The sequence below is a fragment of the Salarias fasciatus genome, chromosome 7, assembly GCF_902148845.1.
Source record: "Salarias fasciatus chromosome 7, fSalaFa1.1, whole genome shotgun sequence".
NCBI lineage: Eukaryota > Metazoa > Chordata > Actinopteri > Blenniiformes > Blenniidae > Salarias > Salarias fasciatus.
The window spans coordinates 13005083-13026810 of record NC_043751.1 but is presented as its reverse complement, the minus strand read 5'-3'; the positions used below and the strand labels follow the sequence as shown (position 1 = coordinate 13026810).

Below are 21728 nucleotides of genomic sequence, written 5' to 3'. Positions count from 1 at the left end.
AAACGTCAGCATGCACACAGAACTCCACACAGAAAGACCCCTGCGGGGAACACAAACCACTATTTTTATTTTCCCCACAAAAATGTTGGAAGACACTTCTTCAGATACTATCAGTGCTATCAGCATTTTTTTGACAGTTTATGCAGACAAAACAGATCTGAAGCCAACAGAGAGTGCTGCTAGTAGCCGGGCTGAATCAATTCTGGCTCTGATTGAAAACAAATCTTCAAAAATCCCATGCTTTCTGCTGATGGACCTTAGGGCTTGCAAAACACTGGCAGAAACTAAGCAAGAGAATGGAAATAGCTTCTTTTGGGCTGATTGTTTCAGCATCCGGCATGCCGCTTTAGCCACATTCCATGCGTTTGTTTTGCAGTAAACGAAACAACTCTTAACTGCATTGCAGACTGATACCCAAGCTGAAACACTAAGACTATTTCAAGCCCTGGACTTGTTTCCTCCTCTCTTACTTTGCCTACTGAAGCGCTACCTGGTTGCTAAGCAGCCCTGTTAGATGCCGGAGAGCACTCCTTTGAGGGCTCAGCCTGCGTCACTGAAAATCTCTTCACGTGGAATTTATTTCTCAGAAAAAGGTCAAAGAGAACCCCTTGAAATAGCCACTCTGTTGTCGTTATTGTGGCATCCGAGAACATGTGGCTAATTACGTTAAATGTTTGCATTTTATGCCTGGCCGTCTCATTTCCTCTCTCGAGCACAAATAAGAGCGCTCGCCCTCGTGCTAGTCCCAGTAGTGGTAATATGGATGCGTACACACACGCAGACGCACACCGCAATGAACTCATTTCTACCATCCGTGAGGAGCGTACGGCAGAAATAGCCATCAATATCCTTTAAGTGCATGTGCAGCTCATCTCCCTGCTGCAATACTGAGACATAAGCACCTTATACTACACACAACATATTCGATGTTGACGTCTCACACTTGAAGCCTGGGTGGCAATATGAAATCACCCATGACGTGGTACGTGACTGCATATACATAATAAGAGATTTGTATGCAGAAAATTAAACTGTACTTCATTTTCTCTCACCGATAACACATAGAGATACACAAAACAAGAGAACACTGTTACTACTTGAATCTCCAGACTCTGGAAAATACTTCTAAACTTCTTCAATGATGATAATAATGAAAATAATATTTTCTTATTTAGCAAATGAATGTATTGACATGAACGAGAAACTTAGAGGTCAAAATTAACAAGAAGTGATGAAGCTGACATTTAATTTGTGTGTTTGCCACAGTGATAAATTACCTTCATCAACATCTGACACAGCATAGAAAAGAAAAGAAGATTTCACGACTGGTCATATATCGTTCTTTCTCAGTCTTTTAACAAAATTGCTATACTTTAAAAAGCCAATATTTCTTGAAATTTACATGGTTTGGCCTCAGCCTTACTGGCTTTAAACAAACAAAAAAAAAAAAACAGAGCAACAACACTGAAACTGCGAGCCTGCCTGTCATTTTGTGCCATGTGTGGCAAATTGCTCCTCTTCTGTCGTGTTAGTATTAGAACAAGCATTCATTTCAATCCATGATATATTGCAGTCCTGGAAGCAAGGAGAGAACACTGTGACTTTAATAAAAACAAAGAAAAAGCGCCTGTTTCAGTCCCTCTCTAAAATCCAACACTGAGAAAACCAAAAGTATGAGATTTTGTGCAATTCAAGCACAGAAAACGAATAACTTACATACACAGACTGAGGACCTTGTTCAAATAAAGACATCTGCGCTTGTTTGCATGCTGGTTGGCCGGGTTGTGACATCTCCTTCACCATTTCTTCCATAGAAGGAGTGAGTGAGGATGTTTTCACACCAACAGCTTTTAAGTTTACCTAGTGGATGCAGGTCTCGTAAGGTAGATGTGAACATGTCACGTTGGTGTGGACCACAACATCTGCCCCGAGACGGACCTCAACAGGCAGCTCCAGTCGCACCAGCCGCTGCTTCGACTGGACAGTTCAGCTAACAACGCTCCCATAGTGCAACGAGGTATGCAGGGCTGAAACGCATCCCGAGTAATTCAATTACAAAAACGCCTCAAGGCTTCGATTATTTCTTCAGGATGTGCACCAAGTTAAGTTTAATTGGTCATCTTTGTTTGTCATCTTTAAAATCGAGAATATGCCAATGACACTGAAATGGGCTTTTTTTTTTTTTTTTTTTTTTAAAGGAGCAGCTACAAGTACAGTTGTGCCACCGAAGTTTCCAAATGAAAATGTTTATTTTAAGAGGAATTGAACTGGTTGTTAATGTAAGCTGACTTTCACCATTTGCTCTGTCATACTGCAAAATTAAGCTTAGGTAATTTAATGAATTTTCTTATCCAATAACTTGTTAAATCACCAGAGTCAGCGATAGAATAGTCGATTACTAAGGCAATCAACAGCTGCAGCCCTAGGGCTACGCATTTAACAAGCATTCAGGTAAAATGCCAACAACCGCTTCCACACTGGTGCAATATTCACTGCTTTGAATATTTTATCTCGTAACATTAACATGTATATAGTGTGTTTGTAAAGGGGCTTCATTTATTCTGTGCACCAGGTCCAGTTGTAGCCTTGTGAACACGACGCTCTCCATGTTATCAGTAGTTATGGAAACATGAAACGCCATCAGGTGGAGCGGCTTCCAGACCACAGCATGAAATTATAAGTGCAAACTACAACGTATCAAATGCGACTCCTCGTTAATACAAACAGGTGAAAACACTTTCATACAGTAAAGTAAAGCTCCCAGTGTTAACTGAAAGGTTAACATACAACAGATGGGTGAACAAACAAAAAAATGCATTCTGCTATAAAATCCATAGAAGCTTTTAGCTACTGATACACTAAACTACTATTTCTATAATATGTCAAGCAAATCCACTTTTCATTAAGCCACTACTGGCTCGTTGGGGTCCTATAATACAGAACTTGTACATTAAATTGCATATGAAATTCCATTAAAATCTGCTCAACTGAAAAATTACAGTATCGATGAAAATACACTGTCATGTTCTACTTAGAGGAATATCTTACGAAAATGTGCCTCAATGAGCTTTCTTGTAAACACTCAGTGTTACTCATCAAAATGCAACCGATGAAACCTGCAAGACTCTCCTGAGAGGCTTCTCTAAGCACATAACAACCCTCCAGTCAAAAGTAAAACCAATTTCAACATTTCATCAGCCTGTCATTGTTTCACCGTCTCCGATGCAATGCCAGAAATCCCTGAATCAATCCACCCGATCAGTAAGCAAAGCACCTTTCTCAAGCAAAGCACAATTCGCACAGCGGCGTCACTGACGGCGCACTCGCACATCAATCTTGTTACTATTCAGAGTGTGCGATTGGTTTGTCCATCATGCTCTCACACTGCAGACAGAGTGCAAATAATAAAGGTTCTCTGTGACAGGAAATCAATACTTGGAACAATGCATATTACAACCTGGCCCAAACTCCAACCTTTCTCTTCAGTGTCTGCAGAAAATACAAATCATTCTTCACGAATTTACATTTATATATATGGTGTGACTTAACATCAACTTATTTTATTGGCACAAATAAGACAAATGAAAGCAGTGTTGATTGGTGGACTGTGATGGAGAAAATCATCAAGTGGAGACAGATTTTTAGTCTTTGCTTGCATGTTGTGCAGCGAATGGACCGCTCCACTTTTTGACAAACATCCTGAGGTCTGTAGCTTTATTAAAAGTCAAGTAAAGCAAAATCGGAGCTTAAAACAGTGGCTACACTTTACTAATTGTTGGGACTCTAGACTGAGGAGTAAATATCAGAAGCTAACACTTTTCACTTTCGGACAGGGAACAAAAAAAACCAAACAGTGAAATGAAGCCCTCTGCAAAATATCAAAGCTGTCACTCGAAAAATATATTTGTTTTCAAGCCCTTTGATGTTTCCTCTTAACATTCCAAAAAGTACATCTTTCATATAAACCATTGTGTCATAACGGTCAAATTCAGTGGAACTCAAGGAAGCGATACCATCGATGAAAGAGTAGGTCTCAGTCGACTCCTCAAAGTGGAGAATGACATATCAGAGTCATTAAAGACTTCTGGAACTTTGAAATTTCATCAGCTGTTTTCATTTATTAAGAGAATATTAGAATAAAAACAAGCTCTTCCCACCAAGTAAAATTACCACCAAAACAACCTGAAATGATTCGAATCCAATGGTAATCATCCATGGGAAAGATGCCGTTATCTGTAATCTACAATGACCATAATTATGACCACCATCAAGTGAAGTGAACAACAAAGACTGCTGGGAAAGCGTGTGGGTGTTACATTAAAATGAAACACTTAGATGAAAGTGGCAGCACACCATATACACACTTTCATTAAAACAATGTTCCCTGATGGCGAGCGGCCATCAGGAGAGCAGCAAGGTTACGCAACTAAGCATTAATAGGATCATGAGAATCACAGCCATGTTTGAGCTGTTGACTTGGCCTGACAACTCACAGATTTAACCTCAATACTCGAAGAATCTGCTGCCAATATCCTCAATAGATCAAAAGGAAGACCTGTACAACAAGAGGCAAGTCCTCCTATTGTTATGCCTCGTGCATGTATAGAACATGAAAGTCTGTTTTTTCCTTCTGGGCTTTTGGATCAAAGCAGTCACAAAATACAGAACCGAGCTTATTAAAAAAGATTGTTTTATCTTTTCTTTTTTCCTGCTTTAGTCAGAACAAGGGTACAAGACCACAAGAAGTCTGAGCACAGCTTTAGAGTCACGTGTTGAAGCCACGATGAGCCCCGTCAATATGGCAGGTTAGAAAAAAAGCCAAATCAGCACAGAAGAAGGTGTAACTGCACGGTACATAGAGAGCTGAGTTCTGGAATGATAACCTTGTGTCAATGATGTGAGGAAAAAAGCGAGTTTGCACTGGAGAAACAAAAGATACTATGAAATTAAGGTTGGTTGCACATTTTGGTGCTTAAGATTAGCAACAACTGAATACTAAATCCTTCATGTCCCTTCAGTAACATGTTATTTTACTTTTAAAAGGTCAGAATGTGACTGCATAGCAGTCACTTTTAACAGATGATTCCAGCAGCATATCTTCACAACACCGTGATCACTTACTTTCTTCTAAATGTTTTTAAACTAAAGCTATTCTTATTTCTTTCCGGAAAGGAAGGTTTTAAATCGGTGCAGTCATCCTCCGTTTATCCCTGGTCACATCATATATTCGCGAGTCCTTTTCCTGCATGCCAGAGTCGCTTCTTGGTAAATGTGAATACACCCACAGAGCTTGCTAATCAGGTTTTTAGCAACCACCACAAATGCCATGTGGGCTCAGCTGAGTTTACACAGAAACAAATGAAGGAATCAACCTTCGCTGGTGGCAAATCAATGCCTGCACAGGATGGCTGATGCTCAAGCTCCACGAAGTAGACATCTAATCAGGAGAAAGGTTGTATTCCCCCCGATCCAGTTCACTTAACTTTGTTCCTTTGGCGAAAGAGTGTGGCTGCGATTGCTTAATCACAAACAATCTATTTAGAAGAACATTAAACTTTGCAAAAGCAGGAACGGGCTTACTTTTCTGTCCAATTATTGGCTGAAACCATGTCAGTGGTAGCAAACAAAACACATTATTAAAGCCGGGGCAATGCAGCAGTGAAATTCTTTTATCAGGAAAAATATCCAGCTGAAAGATATTGTTACTTTCTTTTTCACATTACAGTTTTAGTAAACACAATTTCAAAACTATCTTTCATAAGATAAGACAATGTAAGAAATTTCCCAACTGAGAGATGACTGATACTGACCTTGACCTCGGCCTAAAGACTGTCTGCCTCCGCTTCCAGGAAACGGTTATAAATAAGAGGCATAGTAAATGTTTTTAGAGCAGCAAGAAATTCCCACTGGAGAAAACACAACAGGGGTATAGTAGTCTATGTGATGGACTGTGCAGCCATGAAACATTTGTGAGAACAGGTTTCCCCTCAGGATATAGGGCAGTGGAAGGAGAGGACAAGCTCGAGCCTGCAGCAGTGAGGTGTCTTTCACTTTCACACATCCACACCTGATTGCAGCAATCTGCCTCTACCTAATATGTAAATGCTTCAAACATTTTTCCCGTGACATCTTGACAGGTGCATCTTATTAATTTCCGACAGGAAAAAAATGCAAAATAATCAACTATCTGCTGAGCTGAATCAGTCTGATAAGACAGACGTCTGAGATTCGTATTCATTTTTGAAAATGAAACACATGGGACAGCTGTGGCTCAGGTGGCAGAGTGGGTCGTCCTTTGATCATAGAGCTGGCGGTCTGATCTCCACTTCTGCAAATCCACATAACTTCAACCAGACACTGAATTCCCGGTAGCTCCTGACAGCTGGCAAGCACCCGGCATGTCAGTCTTGTCACTGTGCAAATGTGACGAAAATAGTCAAGAAGATATAACATACGATGGTGAAACAGCACTGCACATTTGCAGTTCAGTCAATACATCACAACCTTTATCATAATCTGGAATAGGTTCTTTGCTTTTTTCCTAACCTTAAAATTGAGAATGACATACACTCTGAGCAGAATATTGCACAAATTGTAGAGAAAAATGTAATCAGTTTTCTGATTGACACTTGATTAGAGACACACACAAACCGTACTGTGCCCTAGATTGTCATATTTCACACGTAATATATGCCTCCTCTGCATCACCTGTAACCTGAGACCTTAATGTACTCTGACGCATCAACACACTCACCGAACGAGAAGCTGGAGAGATGAAACGTGAATTGAACGTCCTGAAGATTGATCCTACAAAAAATCAATAAGGATAAATAACATCAAGTAGCTAATCCTCCTTTTCAAACTCAACTATCTGCATCGTTCCAATACCATTTTTTATTTAGACGTTGTATGTAGGTGATGAGTATGGCAGTAACAATATGATGATTTAGTCCAGAGCATTTACACTGAAGGATACCACACGAGGCGGCTGCATCTGTCAGCATACGATGCTTGTACATCTGAAAGCTACTGAAACCTACTTTACCTATTCTGCATAGCAACCTCTTATAATCAGCAAAGCCACAAAGCAATACATATCTATTTTAAGTTAATACCCCCCAAGATAGCAGCCAGTCCAGTCAAGTTGAGCTCATGTTACGAGAAGAGAAAGCATCTCCTCACTGATTGAATATGTGACTTTTACTATGTTAAAGCTTCTTGTATTTCATGGAAATACGATAAAAGCTTCCAACAGAAATGTGCATCAATTAATCAATCGGTGGAGGGAGCTGGGGTTCATGTAAGGCCTGACACATGGTAACCAACGGTGATCAGCCTGTCCAGTCATGGTAACAATACTCCTCTCTGGGGTAGTTTAGTGCCTGTTTATGCCAACGAAACTCAGAAACTAATCTGAAAAGTACGTCATCGCATTGACCTTCCAATCCTTGTCTGAACCGTCACAGCAGGAACTCGCTGCTACACAAAAGGTCAGACGGGGACATCCACGCCGCTCCCAAACGGCTGCTCCCAAACAGGGCAACATCACTTCAACACTGGAAACTTTGCTTTTATTTTTCATTGCAGGATTGTTTTACTTTGGCAGAAAATGGTGACCTCTGTTGCGTTATCTCGATACATGTACATCAGAGTTGGTCAATCTTTTCCTGTATCAGATCTTCGCTGAGTGGGCAAATGGGGTCATTAGGGTAAAATTACAAGTACTTTCCAGCAGGCTCCATTCTGATCTGTGGATCACGGTGATATTTCCCCCGGTAGTGTTTCAGAAGTTGAGAGTGCATAGACTTGGTCGTATTTCTCCTTGGAATTTTTTTTTTTTTTGCCCAACCTCCAGCCCGTTGCCACTTCGTATCATGTTATAATGAAATGATGGCATGAATTATGAGCTCTTATCAAAACAAGACCTTTTATTTTACAAAACGGCTGGACTCACTGTGTCTTTTGAGTGGGAACTTGCTGTCTGCCACAACATCTTGTGCAGCTTCATTCCAATTTTGCCAAATATAAACTTCCGTGTTTTTCCTCAGAGAGAGTGAGACCGTTTCTGGTATGCGGAGGTTCTTTTCCGCAGGTGTGATGGTGTAAAGTAGAAGTTAAAAAAGCATTTGATCCAACCTCTGCTAGCCAAGGGAATCCAAACAATGGTTGTGAACATTGACATTTATTCACTGATGCACACACAAAAAGGTAAATTGCATTCATTCGAAGAGTAGCTCTCTAAAGAAGTGGTGAATGAGGTAAAAATACCTCGACAATAACGCCACATCCACTGCAGTGTATTTACAACTCAACAGAGAGGACTAGAGTGGAACTTCTAAACATGTTTAATTTACATCCTCAGATCAATTTTAAAGTTAAAATCTGGACTAGATTTTCCACAAACTTAAGAAACATGATGAAAGTGAGATATACACTAATGAAGCTAACTGAACACAAATCTGTAGTTTCATACATACAGCTGCTATGGGAGTGTAGATTATCACGCAAATGCTGAAGGATATCCTTTTTTTTTTCCAATGCATTATTTGAGTGTTTATTGTTTCCTCTTTATTGTTACTTGGCTTAAAATCAAACTGTACCCACAATGCTGCTGTGCTGTCCAGCCTTGCATCTTAATCCAAGACGTTAATGTCAATAAAGGCTCATTGAAATGTAGCCAGTCGGATATTAGGAGTGAAACACCTGGAGAAAAACAGTCGGTGGTGCTGATTCTACACTCGTGTGCCATTAAACTGCAACAGAAGATTGATGTGCAACAAGATGCCTTGATGGATTGAAAGCGCCCACAAAATAAACAACACATTTTTAACTGCTTTAGTCTCGCGTCTATTGGATAACTGAGCATTTCCAACTGGATCTGTGCCAAATGAATGACAATAAGATGAGATTGGATTGTTTTAAGACTGCGTTCCACCCATATTTCTCATCCTGTGGAACGGTGATGATTTATTCTGCACCTGAGAGTGTTGTTCTACGACATCCCAAAGAAACCCGAAGGTTGAAGCCAGCGTTTCTTCAGCACCAACAGTAGCTCTGATTTTAGATATAAATATATCTGGATCACAAACTCTGTACATGGAAGTGCTTTTATTGTAAATGTGCTATTCGCAAAAGCCAAACATGAAATTGGACATTGTTCTAAACTTTTCAAAAAAAAAAATAAGAATTTTTTTCTGAAAAAACAGTGTTGAAAACTTCTCATTTTTGCTGCATCCAGACAGCAAAACAACAGCTGATAAAACATCTGCGACAAAACAGGTTTTCTCCAACAATGGCATTTTTTTTTCTTTTTTGTTTTTGAAAAAAAAAATCACAATAAAGAAGTGGAATTAAACTATTTAACTTTAATCATACTAAAGAAAAAATAAACACCCATCAGTTATTTTAAATTAATCTAATTAGAGATGAGAGAAGCTAAACTTTTTAGCTTGCATATGCGAACACTGGCATCATGAAACGATCATAAAGAGGTTTAATTTCTGTGAGATGTGCTCCCCATTCCTTCCACGCTTTGTAAACCGTGGCTTCAAAGAAACTGGCTGCCATCACAGTGCATTGTAGTTTTTACGCGCGCTCTCAAGCTATCGATTTCCCCATTTTAAGACGGAAACTACTTAAGAGACTCAACCTCTCGGTGAACCCAGGAAATTTTCTGATCCTTAATGTGGCGCACTACTCTATTCTGAGTTGTGACTTCAGTGGGAACCAAATGTTCAGCTGGTGAGGTCCACCGTTTAATCACGGTCACTGAGACGAGAGCGAGAAGAGACGAAGGTTAGAGATTACAGAGCCTGCACAGAGACGGCTTTAAGGTATAACAGGCTGAAGCTACAGAGAGATGAAACTGCTGCTTCAGTTCTTAACATTCCGAAGCAGAGAAATGTCCATTTCTGCTTTTGGATTGTTTCAAATCTCTCCAGGAAAAAAAAACAAAAAAATGTTGCCAGAGGTCATGTACCCGGATATACGAATGGAATGAGGCAAGTGGTGAAAATGTTCGGCGAGATGTACGAGCATTAATGAAGAGAAGTGAAAGGTGACTTTGTCCAAATGGCAAGGGGTAGATGTGCAGGGACAAAAACACACATGCACAGACACACACACACAGGAGCAGCCAAAACAAGCACAATGTTCCTCTGTGCACACAGAAACATACATACTGGAACAGCCAGCAAACACAGCGGCGCTCACTCTACAGCTGACCACCACAGGCCGACACAAACCTCACTGTGACTGCAGGCCTTTCAACGCTCGCACACTAAGCACCAAAGAATTCTGAATTAGTCACATATTAACTGTGGAGTTCAGACGTTCTCGGCTTAACGTCGATGTCAGTGCTCCCATTTGTTTGTCCTTGCCAGTTGCACTTTCACTCAAAATTCAGTTAATTTATTCATGAAAACAACATCTTTATAAATAGCTTTACTTTGGAAAAAAAAAAAAAAGTCTCATTAAAGCCAGACAAATATTGACTGAGACAACAACGCAAAGTGGTGTCCAACATTACCATGTGAGGTAAAGAGGTTATCAAAGAAAATGAATCCTGGATGAGATTTCTCTGAGTTTACGCTGACAGCTGGAACTGCCTGAGGGTAATGACTTGCCAAATATACACAGAAAATTGTCGGCAGCGTTTTGCCACCATTCAACAATGGAATTGCTTTTCTGTCGTCCCCACATGTAATCAATGAGCTGGATAGTCTATGAGCGCCATAAAAACGGCAAAATCGGAACAGCAACATATGTTATTGGCCTCCCTAATTTTGTCCACTGGAAATAAATTGAAGCGCATCTGCTGGAGGGTCATCATTAAAGCCCAAGGCTGACCCAGAGTCACAGCAGGCTGTAGGAAATTAAAAGCCAAGACCCCAGGAAGAGCCCCATCCTCCACATTAGCATAATGATATTACTGCTCGACCTTCAGAATAGGCCAAAAGTCAAGCCAGAAATATGAAACTAAATATGGCTTACCACCATCTCACGGAAGGAAATCACATTTTGTGCTATTTTCGGATCACATCATAGCAGACAAGTAAAAAGAGAGCTGTACAAGCAGAGGGATCCACGTTGATGGCTGTGAATTTGTTTTGATAGCAGACTTGAACAATTTCTTATGCAGGTTGAGATGAGAGAGACAACAAGTGTCGAAGCAAAGATTGTTGCACTTTTTCAAAGAAATCCTCGCTTTGTGCCACCCTGTCTGATCCATCAGGGACAAGCACCTGATTAAACATTAATCTTGATCTCATTCTTTCAATGACTTACAAATGTATGTCGGCGTGGCTGATCTAAAAATAACCTCTCAAATGGCGAAGCATACACTGAACAGTGAAAGAGGAAACAAAAAAAAGAAGGTGGGGGCTACCATCTGCTTTGCCAAGACTTTGTGAAGGACCTGTGGGACCGCCTGAAGCTGTACTCCACGCTGCTGCTGCCTGCCTCAGTGACTCCCAACAAAAAAGTACAGAGGGACACATCTACATATGCTCCTGCTTAACTCTCTAAGGATCATTTCAGCATCACGGCGCCGCTCCACGCAGAGCGCCTTCATTATATTGAGATTCAGGGACACACTGGCAACGGGCTGGACTGAATCTGACCTCTCTGAACAGGGAGGCTCAACCGTAACGTTATATTCCCTTCCACTGGTCAGATATTAGATGTGTACCTCTTCTGCATGAGGCAGTGAGCCGTGATGTTGTTCTGCACGAGAGCCATTAGTGAGAGAAGCTCGCAACAAAAAGCTGCAAGAGTCTTGGGGGGTTGGCTGAGGTGACAATATCCTGCAGTCACAAGGATTCGTAGGAAAACAAAATAGTCTAAAAGGTCATCGTCAAGCCAGATCTGACTCATTTGCGAGAGCCACTTCTGAATTCTGAACCAGGAGTGCCTGCTGCTGCGTTAACAGAGAGGCAACCTAATGGTCTGATTATGCTTGCATCGGTTCAAAAGGACAGAGAATTTATTGAACAAGTACCTCAATCAGAAAAAAGACTAATGGGTACATCATAGTCAGACTATCACACACAGATCCACTGCAGCCCACTCCACACTTCATTTCATCTGTTTTCACGAAGCTAAAACTTTGCAACTTGAGGTATTTAGAACAGAGAAGGAAGCACTGTTTCATCTTTTCTATTTGTCTACCTCAGCCAATTAGAAACCCCCGCCCACCCACAGAGCCTGGGTGGGATGTTCCTCTTTATTGCAAAACTATTAAAGGGAAGCTCAATTTCTGCTGCCATGGGAATAAGCACTATTTTATGAAAAAAATACAAACCAAACAAGAAACCCAAACGACTTCATGGTGAGGGGTAAAATCCTTCATTTGACATCCAGTTTGTCAAACTAATGAGTCTTTTTTTTTATTTATTTATTTATTTTGAAATACCAGAAATTTCATGAAGTCAATGTGGTGCTGCCCCCATGTTATTAGCAAACTTGTGAATGACCCTGACTGGTACCGTCAGGCCAGGTTTTGTTGTGTGTTGAATTGCCTGCTGCACTGCAAATGTGGGCAAGTCAGTGCAAGAGCATGCAGCGAGCAGTGGCGTAACTTTGAGGAGAAAAGTGGCAGTCAACTGAAGGACTCAACATTCACAGTAGATTTTAACAAAAGTGTAGTTTAGATTTTGATCAAGAAAGTGGACTTTTTTCCTTCCTAACAATCACTCGAATGTATATATAATTCATATAATGCTGCAACATATGAATAAACTAAACTGAATAGAACAAGAGTGAGAGTTTCCTGCTGCAGGCTGCTAAATGCAGAGAGCATGACTTGTACGTTTGCTGCAGTGCTACTGAACCTGGGACAAGTCTTGACACAACAAACAACAAATGTCAACTGTGGGTGTTCAGCAGACTCACGCTGAAGGAAGAATGAACGGCAGCCATCCAAGACATTGCACAAACTCTGCAGCCACCTCTGGTAGATTATTTCGCTTAATCTCACTTAAAATGTCAAAAGAAAGCTTGTGAAATGTTTAGTATCTGGATACATGAACTCATTTAATGTTTGTCACGTTGAGGTATGTTAATCTACCGTCTTTGCGTTGATGAACACAGCTGCTACAGAGGCATTTCTGGATTAAATACTTTTAATTGCAGTAATAACAGGTCCTAAATTATGTTTCTTATTAAGATAAGATGTGCTCTGGAGAGCTCAGCACTAAAAACTGGTAAATAGAGCTATTTCTACTGAGTTCACCCATAAATGAAAAAAAATAAATAAACATGAAACCTGTTAATTTGAACCTTTTTGTACATAATAAATAACACATTTGTTGAATTGGGTTAAAAAACGATGGGTTACTCTCAAAACATTAAAATAACTTCAGAGGCTGGGTGGGGCGGTGCTGCCGATAATACTATTATGAAGCTTCATTATGGAGAGAAAAAGAAATAAAGAGTATGAGGAAGAAAACAGCGCTCACGTTGACTGCGTGTGAATATCATGAACTTAAAACTTTATGTCCACAGAGAACGCCGTGCTCAGTTTAATCACATTAACTACTTTCCCGGACGAAACAAAAGCCTCTTTCAGTGAAACAGCAGCCCCACGGGGATTATAATCCAGATGAATTATCAACTCCTCGGGAAGGTGTCAAAGTAAAGCCCGACAGGAGCGGAAAGAAAGCGGCTTGGAACTTACAGCCGGGAGCGGAGCGGCGTCCAGAGTTTACCCGCAGAGAGAGGCGTCCTCGCTGGCTACGGCGGCGGAGCGGAGCGGCTAGTGTGGAGAGGCATCGCTCACCGTCCAGGGGGGCTGCTCGGTACCGTAAGACCCCGGACCTCCCCGCTGCACGCACGCCGCGCGGCCGCTACCGTAATGCTGAGAGTAGACGACCCGCGGCGCTGCCGCGCGCTCCGAATGAGCTCATTAGAGAATTGTAAACACTAAAATGGAATCGGTATTTTTTAAAAAATGTTGATTTTGCAAATTAAAATACGATATATTATAGGTTACTTTCAAGAAGCTTTAATAAAAGTGTCTGAGTTATTTTCCCCCAATAAAACATTTCATATGACTCATATTTTTTGTTAAAAAAAATAACATTTAGTGTCAGAATTAATTCTTTTTAGAACTCTGTTATAATTTGTCAGTTCTGTACCAAATTAGACAGCATGGTGAACAGTGGTATTTACTGTCAACTCAAAACGATACATAATGGGTTCAAAACCTACCATGTTGCATGGAGTTTTCATGTTCTCCCTGTGCATGTATGCCTTTCCTCTGGATACACCAGTGTCCTTCCAAATATATTGCTAATATGAGTGTGTGTGGTTGTCTGTCTCTCTGTGATGTACAGGTGATGTGTGCAGGATGTGCGCTGGCCTTGCCCATGGTTGTTTGGGATTGGCTCCAGCACCCCATGACCCTGAACTGGACAAAACAGCATAAAAAACAAACTATTCAGTAAATTCTTAATATAGCAATGTGCCTATATGTTTCCATGATGCATCAGTTGTCGCAGAAGATCTGAAATGAGCACGATGTCAGTTTGTCTCTCATTTTCATTTTTTTGATGTTTGGTGGTTCATTGGACAGCGCTGGTGAGAATAACCCATGGACAACAACATCATGAATAAGCAAACCCTTCTGGCTCTTCTCAAGGCTCTTCTCCGGGAAAATATTTTCACAGTGTCTACAATAATACAGAAGATTGCTTATAGCTGGAGTATTGCTTTGTGCTCGCAGCAAGAATGTCACTGAGAGTCAAGGCTTGAGGGCCACTCTGGGTGTAATGTTTGCATGTTCTCTCTCTGAATGCGTTGGTGATTTCTTGTGTCACATAAATTCTTCCATCTCAGAAATGGAAATTTTTCCAGTCGTTGCTTTCTGAGTTCAGATGAAAACTTCACCACCCCCTCAGAGGGGTTAATTCTACTTCATCAGAAGACTGTTCAAAATAAATCAAATGAAAAAAAATTAAACACTGAGTTGTCCAAATCTAGAACATTGAACAAGTTGCCAAAGTCTTCATCAACCTGTGGGACACCATGTACCTCCACAAGGTGTAAGCTGAATTATCAGATATTATAATAGTGTCAGTTGAAATGATCTACAGTTCTCCTTTAGATGACACATTTGCAGGCATGCGGTGAATTAGTTTTCACATTCATGCTGGCAGTGGCGGTCAGACAGTCCATAATGCAGTTGTTTTGAATTGTAAATCCTTGGGGGGCACAAGTGAACTTTTCTAAGTTAATGTACCTGCCCTGCAGAGGCTTTTTCCAAAGCTCTGCGAGGGGCTCCTTCTTTCCTAAGGCTTTCAGTCCTGCTTGCTTTATTCTTTTTATGTTTTCGTGTTTCAGTCTAATGACTTCTCCTTGGAGTAGCTTGATAGCAGCTCTTTCTTTTTATTTGGCGTGTTAATGGAAAGATATTAGATGTTAAAATAAGAGTTGTTACTGTAAGAAAATGATCATTGGTGCCTCAAGTATAGTTTGAAAGAGGAACTGAAGTGTGAAGGGAACTATCAAACAGTGTTCACTTTGGTTTTTCCGGCTGTTGGTTTATACATAGAGTGTGACTGGTGTTTGAAGTAATTAGGTGGAAATAGGGATCCATAGACAGAGAGAGGAGCTATAACCCTCATGTTGCTTCCAGGAGAGCACACTCGGCTCAGTCTGGCAGAGTGCCACGCTCCTACTTGAAGTCCATTATTATAACAAACAAACTGACAAACACAAGGTCTCTCTGCATGTTGAGATGGATTGTTAACCCACAAAACAGTTTTTTCCCCTTGTTCGCTCCAGGTTTTATCCTATCAAGTAAAAGATTTTTCAAAGGGGTTCAGAAGAAAAACTACTTTCCTATTAAGCAACATGCATTATGCTGCACATCTAATAACAGAAAAACAACAAAGAATCAACATATGAGATGGACAGGGGACATGAAAAAGAAATTTGAAGATAATACATTTGAAAAGGTCGTTCTTTTCCTTGTAGCTCTACAATATCAACATATTTCTTCAAGAAATAATGCAGAACAATTACAGCTTGTCTGTGTTCCATTTCCATAATCTGTATCTTACAGCTTGAATAGATTAAAGACAAAGGAGAGTGTCTGGTCTTTTATCTTTGCCACAGCATCTGCAGTCTTCATCCAGGTGCTAATAAAACAGCCTCCACAGCTCTGAGCAGAGGTGCTGAATTAGTGTTGGAGGAAATACCTCTGAGGATTTAGTGGATGCGGGAGCAGCACGTATTCAGTAGAGCTGCCGTGAGTCAACACACACACACACACACACACATTCAGAACTGCATCTACATTTATAAAGCAGACAGATGAATCTAATTTTTCTGCGTCAGTAAATTGGATGTCATCTGTTACCAGGCCTGGATGAATGGAAAAAAAAACCCTATTGAAAACTTAAAGGGCCCGTCCTTTGTAGGGAAATAAAACCACCATCATCCTGGTTTTTTTACAAAAAGAGAAATTCACAGATACTGCAGGTGTTTGGAAGAGGAACAGTAAGTTTTTTTTTATGCAAATCTGCTTTAAACCGGGAAAAGACAAACAGTGACTTGTGTAAAAGTCTGAAAAAAGATGGCATGGGATTTTTTTTTTATCAATTATTCATTATTTATTAACATCTTGATGCTTTTATTTTCTTTTCAATAATGAATCACACAATAATGAATGACAACGATTTACAAAAGCATACTGGGTAACCTAAGCTCATGTCGTAGTAACATGTCTGCCCACATGCTTGATTATAGCAGCTTCACTTCACCCGGATGCTGGCCTCGCAAGGGAATCAATGACATCTGAGTGGGAGCCCTGATGGGAGCCGGTGGAAGTCACAGGTGGCTGGTGGGCCCGTTCTGAAGCGATAAGCGCCGGAGATGCTGCGTACGGCTGAATGCTCTGCTGTATGTGAAGGAAAGAGACGGGCAAACACTGAACGAGGCGAGCCGGTTTAGGGTGAAAAGGCACGTGGGCTTAACAGAGGAATGCTTCCTTCTTTCTTCCTTCTCATTAGAAAATATTTCAATACGTGCCGCTTTTAGCCCTCAGACGCTGGAATGTGCACATGTGCAATTTGAGCAATGAACGAGAAAATATAGGCTCCGAGGAGCGGGGCTGTATGGGGGAGGTAAGTGCTTTGTCTTCACCCACACTCAAACCTGTCAAACAGACAACACTCTTCTTTCCACCCCCAACATCCAGGGAACCAATCAGGTTCCAGGATCACAAAACTCAATTTCTTGCCTCCTGCCCAGTTTTTATTTTCTTCCCCAAGTGGGATTGTTTGGAACAAGATGTGTTATCTTGTATATCAACTGAGCAGGTGCAGCAAAGCTAATATTCAGCTTCTTTTTGCATCTTTATTTTTAATTTTTATTTTAATTTACAACCAATTCAATACTTAAGAGCAAACATCCAAGTGACTATGATCTGTCCATCGTGTTGCTCTTTCTCTTAAGAAGAAAACAGTGATAGAAAGGTTTAAGGTGATCTGCTGGTATCACATCAGCTGCTTTGTATACTGAGAGGTGCTTGGTGACGCTCGTCTCTCAGTATCGCCTTCTTTCCAGGCTCCCTGCTTCTGGTCATATTAAACAGCCTTCCAGGCATGAGTTTTTAAATTCTGCTGCAGCGTGCTTCATCCCACCACATGTTCAAGGATTCCCGGATTTTCAAAGCGAGAGCTCTCTCCCAGATATGGTAATCAAATGGCCTGAGAAACGTATTAAGCATGTTTAAAAAAAAACAGAAAAAAATCTTATCCTCTTAATCCTTCCTTGCCTGAAGAAAGCATTTGGAGCAAGATTGTGATATTTGTTCAGTTTTGGGGGAAGCAGAGAGCTCCAGCAGGAAGACTGCGGAAGATCAATGAAAACAGCAGTTTCCTGAAAAAGAGCAAGTACCAGCCGATATCGTCCAATGGATGGTGCAGTGCCAGGTGAGAAAATATGATGAAGCAGGTAGTGTGAAAGAGGAGGTGAGAGCTGCTTTTTGAACATCAGAACAATTGAACAGGCTACTGACGCTAAATCAGTGGTTTTCAAAACAAGGTGGCCACCAGAGGCATTAGAATGCAGATATATTTTTTTCCCTATAACTTTTTGAGAAAAATCCTGATAAAAGACACACACTTACACACAAAGACAGAGTTGAATAGTGAAGTGAACACACAGCAGTCTGCTCTGCCTCTGGTTTGGTAGAAATTTCCACGATTTTCAACTTCAAGTGGAAAAAAAAAAAAAGGTGATATCAGGCAGATTTCGCCTCCTTTCTCTCCGTCTCAATGCAGAGTTACTGGCCTGGCCTGGATGCAAGCACAGCCTGTAAATCATTTCCCTGACTCATACTCCACTCTCACATTAATCACTATTTTTTCAAACTGATCCTGCAGAGATTTAGGGAAACCTCTAATCTAATATTAATCAGGACTTCAGCTGAATTGCCTTTCCAGTGAATTACCTTCGCAGAGAGTGAATGAAAAGAAATGAGTATGAAAAGCACAATAATTTTAATCCAATAACGCCGCATGCAGATATCATAATCAGGTTTATTAAAAACTGGTTAACCGAATGGAAATAATCATTTGATAAGAAAAAAACTCTCAAAGGTTTGGGCATATTGTGCTGATATGTGTGGTCAATCCAAGCATAAGCTTAAATTCTTCCAGAAACAATGCTGTCATTTCTTTCAAATAGAATTGAAAGAAATGACAATCAAAAATTGTCAGTTTACTACTGACCCAAAAGGCATCACATCAGATTTCATGCATGAAACAATTTCACACCCTAAACAATATCCCAGAGGAAATTAAAGCCTATAAGCGCTTTAATTAAAGGCGCCAGTATATTTCAGTAACAAGAAATGCTATTAACTTAATCAAAAACAGATTAATTCTAATTAATTCTGCTTCAAAGTGAAAAGAGGTGTTGACTGTGGCAAAAGATGACTGGATGGACATAGAGGGCTGCATTTAAACCCTGTAAGCATAAAAACAATTGAATTGATTAAAACTGTGAGTGAAACACCCACATCTGTGCGAGTATAAGACCAGGTCTGGTACTTCTGTCTGGATCGACACCCCCTCACCCTCAGAAACGAATATATGACTTCCTGCACGTCGCTGCATGCTCTATATTTACATGATATTTCATCATTAAGGGAGAAAAGTGCGTGGTGTAGCAAGTGAATCATTTCATGGCTGACGCAGACGCTTCTCTCCCCTCCTTCAGAAATCACTGAAGATGCACAAGTGAACCCCTGCTGCACGCAGAGAGACAGAACGCTGCTTAAATATTTCATTAGGATGGCTGTGTTTAGCTGGTACAACCTCGACTCCAAGTGTTTCATGACACACTGCTCTGGTGAGACAACAGCAAAGAGAAACACCACAAAAACTGCTTGACGGACGGTTTGGAAATTTCACACAAACAACCCCTTCCTCTGGAATGTGGCGATCACCATAATGGTATTATGGAGCTGATTGTTTAGTTTTTATCAAAAGGATGTCAAGCAGCTGTTGGAGGGGTTGTCATCAGATTTCACAGATATCCACTCGTCTCTGGGAAAGAATGAAATTATTGTTATGAGATTATTGTTATTATTATAGCCCAGGTATACTGTAGAACTGACAACACAGCGTCTCTGAGGGTCAGATCTGTCCTGCAGATTGTCAGTTAAATTAAGGGTTGTTTCGAAGGTATCCTCTGTGGCGAGCGCTGTTTCTACTGCTGTCTGTCGTGCATGCTGCAGTGAAAGCTACCTTGTCGAGTCTCTTCGGTTTCTGCCTTTCAGCAGTCGGCACAGCAAGTCTTTGCAACTTACAGTATATTTAATGCCAGATGAACTTCCTCCAAGACATCTGGCCATCCAGATCCCCCACACTCCAGGTCAAGACTCAATCCACCACCCCGCCGGGATGGATGGAAGCCAGCTAACTTGGTTTAATTACATCGAATCAGATGATAGGCCTTGAGGTTGAGTTTTTGTAAACACGCATGCAAAAGCCTGCAGAAATTGTGCATCCTGACAAACTACAGATGATTTCCTATATAAAAAAACACACAGAATATATAAATAAACCTGCCGTTTATCACAAAATGTGCATTAAATGTAAATACTTTCAATTGACTGCACTAAAACAAAGTGAAAAAGCAGCATTTATTTTAGAACAGCTAATTAGCATATCCATGCGCTGAATAAGCAACAAGTGTCTGTACTGACCGAAACAAAATAGAGAAGTTGACTGAGAAGTTCACTGAGATCTGCGCACAGCCACTTGATTTGACAGAGATTATCACACACACACGAATGAACAACACACATTCATCCTTTCAGCATCAACCAGCCATTATCTGCTGAGAGGGTGAACAGTCAACAAGCAAAAGAGCTCTCAGAGAAGCAAGCAAAACCGTTACCTCCACCTGCAATAGAAATCATAGTGTCATTATACTGCAGTCGGCATCATGTTTATCATGGCATTTTGCATTTTCCAGACTAAAATTGCATTAAATAATTTATACACTGACACCCAGCAAGAGGTGTTATCCAAAGCCCCCAGTAGAATGTGACAAATACCTTAAAGCGAAGTCCAGCGCCCAAACCGAATATCCTTAACTGAATATTTAGCAGGCTGAAGCTCCGAGCCGAGCCAGTGAGTGGGTGAACAGGGTTGTCTTTGTCAGGGTTCACACCTCAGAAAACTCCCTATGGCTCATAGTTCACTTTTTACTTACACCAATGAGAAGATGACATTTAAGCTCAATCCATGAGCAGTTTGCATATCTATCTATCTATCTATCTATCTATCTATCTATCTATCTATCTATCTATCTATCTATCTATCTATCTATCTGAGTCACCATCAGACAGTTCTCATGCCTGAGACCGTTCAGACTACCTCTGTTCCTCAAAGACGTTCTCGTGTAAAGGCGCATATTGATTGGAGCTGCACCCTGCTGACGAGCCGGTCGTGGTATCGATGAGGATACAGAGGACTGACAGTACTGTATCCTCCTCTCCTCTCTATCAGGAGGTGAAATGAGACCCAAGCTGACACTCTTGAGGTCTCTGAGCTGCTTGGTGAAAATCCGACAGCTCTCCAAGGACGAAGAGGAGCTGCCGATTTCAGTCATACATCCCTCTGGTCGAGTGTAGATCCTTCTTTATAGCACAGTAAATGTCTGATAATGGGGTGTTTTTTTCAAAATTGGTCTCCATTTACTCATACCGCTGGAATAATTGTATGTCTGAATAAGCGTTTTTCATATATATCTACATATATTTTGTTCTCACCAGCGTGTAATTTGACCTGAGAGACATTAAGCTGAAACTGTTGTGGAAAATGTGGAGTGAGTCACGCTGTCAGTGCTGGAGAGGTCAGAAGTCTTTTACAGTAGAATGACAAGGGAAGTCAGTCTACTATAAGAAACCTTTGGATTCCCCCTGTAGCTACATTTCTTTCCCAACAGATATTAAGAAGAATAACTTGAAGGCTTGACAAAAACTGAGACATCAACTTTTGCAGACTTACATGAATGTACACAAATTTATGCACCTTTATGAATAATTTAGAGTTGTCATTCAACTTATTGATGTCATTATAATGAAACAGGAAGCTGAGGTGTCCACACAGGAAAAATCAGAAGAACATAATCACCAAACTAAAATGCAAACTTTTCCAAATGCTTCCACCTCTGTGTTTTCAGGTAGTAATTAAATGTTTCCACATTAT

The 21728-nt window shown here is 40.7% G+C and overlaps 1 protein-coding gene across 1 annotated transcript in view; it reads right to left on the bottom strand.

The window, feature by feature from the left end:
• tp53i11b (tumor protein p53 inducible protein 11b) overlaps positions 1-13822 on the bottom strand; it is a 35158-nt gene extending 21336 nt beyond the window's left edge. The window contains exon 1 of the mRNA XM_030096353.1: positions 13676-13822. The gene's annotated coding sequence lies outside the window, so the exon portion shown is untranslated. The remainder of the gene's footprint in view (positions 1-13675) is intronic.
• Positions 13823-21728: the final 7906 nt, after the last annotated feature.